Source organism: Orycteropus afer, unplaced genomic scaffold (assembly GCF_000298275.1).
Source record: "Orycteropus afer afer isolate SDZICR_OR568_19922 unplaced genomic scaffold, OryAfe1.0 scaffold00572, whole genome shotgun sequence".
Taxonomy (NCBI): domain Eukaryota; kingdom Metazoa; phylum Chordata; class Mammalia; order Tubulidentata; family Orycteropodidae; genus Orycteropus; species Orycteropus afer.
The window spans coordinates 940,810-946,861 of NW_006922159.1; positions in this window are offsets into that span (position 1 = coordinate 940,810).

Genomic DNA, 6,052 nt, shown 5'->3' on the forward strand with positions numbered 1-6,052 from the left:
CCCAACCTTCCTTCCGAGGAGTGGCTGGTGGGTTTGAACCGCCAGCCTTCTGGTTAGCAGTCAAGTGCTTTAGCCACTATGCTACCAGGTTCCTATTAATAGGATGCATATTATTAAATGTGAATTTAGTATGTAAGCAAATCTGCTGAGACTTTTCGAGAAGTACTATACTGTTTAGGAGTATTAGGGTAGTCTTACCAGCACAGCAGGGGATTAAGGTGGTGTAGTGGATAAGGCATTTGGTTGCTAACCAGGTCAACAGTTCAAACCCACCGGCCCTTCCACGGAAGGAAAATGGGACATCTACTTCTGTAAATATTTACCGCCTGGGAAATCCAGTGGTGGTCTCTATGACTCTGAATGGACGCAATGGCAGTGGATTTTTTTTTTTCCTCTTTAGCATTGGGGTGGGGACTTACGTAACTGTAAAACTGAAGGAAGTTCAGTGGCAACACTACTTTTTTTTTTTTTTTTGGCAGAAGATTGGCTTTGCGCTTCTTAGAGATGCTGTGTTGAGTCCACCAGATGGCGCTAATTGCCATATCAGAGTGCAAGGTATTACTAATGCGATGGTTATCTCTCCTGTGGAGGTCATTCCTTGGTGTATAAACAAATTGGGAAACGGTGCTGCCCTGCCCCTACTAGGCTTGGCTGGCCTATTGTGACTCCACCTTTTTGTGGTGACTATTCTCGGAAGGAAGGTTGAGCAATCTACTTCCACAGTGATACCGCCTCCAAAACCCAAGGAGGGGTCGCTATGAGTCTGATCCAACTCCCCGGCAGTGAATTTGGTTTTTTCAATCCATTAGTGGCAGGTGTTCCTTGTGGGAGAATCAAGATTTGTATTTGAACACGAACAAATGAACTGATTCTGATCTACACAGAGGGAGAATAAAACGAGTAATTATAAGTGAAATCTGTAAGTGGCTGATGTAAGGATGTTGTTGTGTGCTGTGAAGTCGATTCCAACTCATTGAGACCCTGTTGGACAGAGTAGAATAGCTGTAATCGTTATGGAAGGCGATTGCCAGGTTTTTTCTCCGGTGGAGCTTCTGGTGGATTCAAACCATCCACCTTTCGGTTAGCAGTCCAGCTCTTTTTTTTTTTTTTTAATTGTGATTTGGGTGAAAGTTTACAGAGCAAATTTGTTTTCCATTCAACAGTTCATACACAATGTCAATTCATGACATTGATTGCAGTCCCCATAACGTAACAGCTCTTTTTCCCCTTCCTCTCTGTGGTTACATTTTCCGTGTCCTACTTATCTATGCATTCCTGCCCTCTGAGCTTTCTCCCTGTGTAAATACTGCCCTCCTGATCTCTCATGGTTGATTATTCTAAGGAGTGTACCTACCTGGTGTAATTGTTCACCTTATAGGCCTGTCTATTGTTTGGTGCAGCCCAGCTCTTAATCTTTGTGTCATCAGGGCTCCTTGATGTAAGGATATTTGCTGGGTTTTGTGTTTTAAGATTTTTCCAGCTCATGCTTCCTCTCGCTTAACTATTTGTTCGGTACTCAGTTTTCACTTGTATTCCTGTGCATCGAGGCAGTCATTCTCTGTGGGAGGAGTGGAAGGGTGCCATGTTGCTCTGAGCATGGAGAATCACTGTATTTGATGAGAGTTTTACACATGACTAGCTTGGATGGTGGAAAAAGCCTCAAGAGTTATTGGGCTCAGTTTTAATGCTGGTGTTGCTGTTTCCTTCTTAGAGCTGGTTGCCAAGGCCAGGTAGCTATCTAGGACTAAGTCTTTAATAGGTTAGTATTGGCTCCAAATGAGAACTGAAATCAACAAATTTAAGTGAGGAGCTGCCACCGGGCCACTTACAAGAGTGCAAAATGAAAGGCCATTGTGTGTTTGTATCTCATTTCCCTCTGCCTGTAGTGCTTGAAAGGAACCCTGGTGGCACAGTGGTTAAGTTTTCGTGGGCAGTTCAAACCAGCTGCTCTGCATGAGAAAAATTTGATAAATTGCTCAGGTAAAGATTATAGCCCAGGAGACCCTATGAGGCAGTCTTGTCTTGTCCTATAGGGTCACTAGACTCAATGGTAACTGTTTGATTTGATTTATAGGTAGTAACTGAGACAACTTTCCCTTGCATTATTGTTGTTGTGTAGATTTTCTTTTCTCTTGTTTCTGCTTGATTTGACTTTGTGGGGAGAGGTAACCAAACCAAACCAGTTGCCTTCAAGTTGATTCCAACTCAAGACCACCCCAAGTGTGTCAGAGTATGGAGCAGTACCAAAAAAAAAAAAAAAACAACTCACTGCCATGGAGTCAGATTTGATTCATAGCAACCCCTGCTTGGGTTTCCAAGGCGGTATCACTACGAAAGTAGATTGCCCAACCTTCCTTCCAAGGAGTGGCTGGTGGGTTTGAACTGCCAGCCTTCTGGTTCTTTTTTCACCTCTAGGAATTTATATAGGAGTGTTTGTGTGTGTGTGTTTACTTCTGATTGTCAAATTTTCTGGACATCCACCTCTGAACAGATCCTCTTTCCCAAGACAACCAGCTGAGACAACCAGCTCAAAGGCAGGGATCTTTTGGCCTGTGGATATAACCTAGTATTATCTGAGGGAAGGTAGTTTTTCAGTGGAAGACTGAAGTACAAAAGAAAAGTCCTGCTGGGAAGTCAAAGGTTGGAAGCAGGTGCATATTCATGCAATTAATTTCCCAGGTTGTTTTAAACAGGATGACGAGTTACAGTTAAGCCAGTGTCCTCTCTTATCCCTTCCACTCTGCATCCATTGTCACCAAGTCAGTTCTGACTCATAGCAACCTTATAGGACAGAATAGAACTGCCCCATGGGGTTGCCAAGGCTGTAGTCATTAAGGAAGCAGACTAACTACCACATCTTTCTTCCTCAGAGCAGCTGGTGGGTTCGACCTGTTGCCCTTTCAGTTAGCAGCCGAAAGATTAACCACTGTGCCACTCCACTCTGCATAAAACCCCTCAAAACATTAGGATTATTTATTTTACTTGATCAGGTTTCATCTCCCCTATAAAGGTTTCCCTGATAATGACTCTATCTCTAAACCTGCAGAGTTTATAATCTTGTTTTGAGTATTACAGCACCTTTCTTTTTTTAAAATCACTGTTTATATCACATTGAATTGTGGTTGTGGTTTGCATTTCCATTCTCTCCTGTAGACTGTGAGCTCTTTGATGGAAGGGTACTTAGCACGGAACATCTTAGTTGCACAATAGCCTCCTTCTTCCAAAGGATAGACTTTCCAGGCCCCTCCCCCAAACAATTAAGTTAATTTTTAATTCACGTTTCAAAGAAATGGTTAACTGAAAAGTTCTACCTTCAAGTTATACAGTATTTTTACTTATATATTATTTGAGGTATTTTTGAAAAGCCAGCATTATTATTTATTATTTTAAACTGAAAGTTTTAAATCTATTGATGTAATTCTTCATTATTGATCATCTAAGTGATAGTATGCTATTCATTGGAACTTGATCAGTATTGTGAAAGGTACATCTTCATTAGGTAGGGTATCACTCATACCCAATTTTCCTAAATGATTAAAGACATTTACATAAAAATCAGCTTATTGAGGTATAATTTATATACAATTAAATTCACCAATTTAAAATATTCAACTCAATGAGTTTTGAAAAATGTATACAGTCATGTAAACCATTACAGTCAAAATATAGAAATTTCCATCACCCCTAAAATTTATCTCATGTGCTTTTGTAGGTAGTCCCCTTCCTGATATCCAGCTTTTAATAAGCCACTGATAGGCTCTTTATCATTATTTTACCTTTTCTATGATTTCATAAAGATGGAATCATACAATATTTCTAGTTTCCTTAGTTTAGTATAATGGTTTTGAGATTCATCTATGCTGTTGAGTGTATCAGTAGTTCATTTTTATTACTGAGTAGTATTCCACTAAGGAACTCTGGTGGTATAGTGGATAAAGGATTTGGCTACTAACCAGAAGGTCGCCAGTTCAAACCCACCAGCTCCTCCTTGGGAGGAAAATGAGGCAGTCTACTTCTATAAGGATATATAGCCTTAGAAATCCATGGGAGTAGCTACAAGTCAAAATTGACTTGATGGCAGTGGTTTTTTTTTGTTGTTGTTGTTTATTCCACTACCCCTAAAGATGGAGTAATGGAGAAGGACATCATGCTTGGTAGAGGGTCAGTGAAACAGAGGAAGACTTTTAATGAGCTGGATTGACCCAGAGGTTGCAACAATGGGCTTAAATGCAACAAGAGGGAGAGTTTAAATCCCAGCCCCTTTAGTCTGAGTGCGATGGGCTTGCTTCCATGAATAGGCTGTAGTGGAAGTGGCTTGGCTTGGTTAGAAAAGGCCATGCAGTTCCTGCCTGGGCCTCTTCAGACATATACTCTTAGAGCTCAACTGCCATGCTGTGAAGAAACTCAAGCTGTCCATGTTGAGGACCATGTAGGGCTGAAGTGAGGTCCTTAGCCTACAGTTCTAGGAGAGATCTCCCACATGGCAGCTAGTACTAACCAGCCAGTCATATAAATGAGACATCTTGAAAGCAGATTCCCTGCTTCCCGACAAGCTACCCCAGCTGAAACTGCACAGGACACAGCCAAACCCTACCAGAACTGCAGATTTGTGAGTAGAAATAAATGACTGCTGGTGTTCCAGCCAAAAAAAATCCCCAAAAACAATAGGCTCAAGCATAGCAATGATTGTAAGGATGGCACAGGACCAGACAGCATTTTGTTCTACTGTACATAGGGTTGCTATGGGTCAGATGGGAGTTCTGGTAGCGTAGTGCCTAAAGCACTTGACTGCTGACCAGAAGGCTGGAGGTTCAAACCCACCAGCCACTCCTCAGAAGGAAGATGGGGCAATCTACTTCCATAGTGATACTGCCTCAGAAACCCAAGGAGGGGTCGCTGTGAGTCAGGTCTGACTCGACAGCACATAACAACAACAACAACATGGGTCAGAACCCACTTCATGTCACCTAACAATAGCATTCTACTGTAATAGCTGCAACAACATACACAGTAGATTCACACATACCAATGATCAGGAGCTGGCAACATTTTTTTCTGTTATACATTAAGATGGCCATGAGCCAAAGCCAACTCAATGGCAACTAACAACAACCTTCCATTGTATGACTATACCACCATTGGTTCATTCTCCTGTTGATAGATATTTGATTTGTTTACAATTTGTGGTTATTATGTATAAAGCTCCTATGAACATCTACATACAAGTGTTTTTGTGGACCAATGTTTTCATTTCTTTTGGATAAATATAGATTGCCATGTCATATGGTAAATGTATGTTTAACTTTATAAGAAGCTTCTGAACAGTGCCTACACCACTTAGCTGGCCCATCAACAATGTATGAGAGATCCAGTTGCTCCACATCCTCATCAACACTTGGTATTGTCTTTTTAAATTTAGCTATTCTAGTGGATAAGGCACTCGGGTGGTGTAGTGGTTAAAGCATTCAGCTGCTAACCAGAAGGTTGGTGGTTTAAACCCACCAGCCACTTCATGGAAGAAAGATGAGGCCGTCTGCTTAAAAAGATTTACAGCCGTGAAAACATTATAAAGGAGTTCTATTATGTCCTATAGTATCACCATTAGTTGGAATTGACTCAATGGCAATGGTTTTGTTTTTTGGGTTTTTATTCTAGTGGATGTTAATGACATTTCATTTTGGTGGAAAATTATTTTCTTGATGTCTAATGATCAGCTTTTCATATGTTTATTTGCAATGCAAAATATCTTCTTTGGTGGTCTGTTCAAATCTTTTGCCTTTTTTTAATACATTTTATTGAAATATAATTTATGTACAGTGAAATACACAAAACTAAAGTGACATGGGTGAATGCATTTTTTTTTTTTTTGCAGTGTTCCCTCCCCTCCCCTCCCACCCCTGGCAATTGACAAAGAAAGTTTCCCTCCAAATATAAACCTTCCCTTGACCCTCCACAACAATGAACTAATACTATATTTGTCCTTCTGTGATTGACTTATTTCACTCAGCATAATGTCCTCCAAGTTCATCCATATTATGTGGTGTTTTGCAGA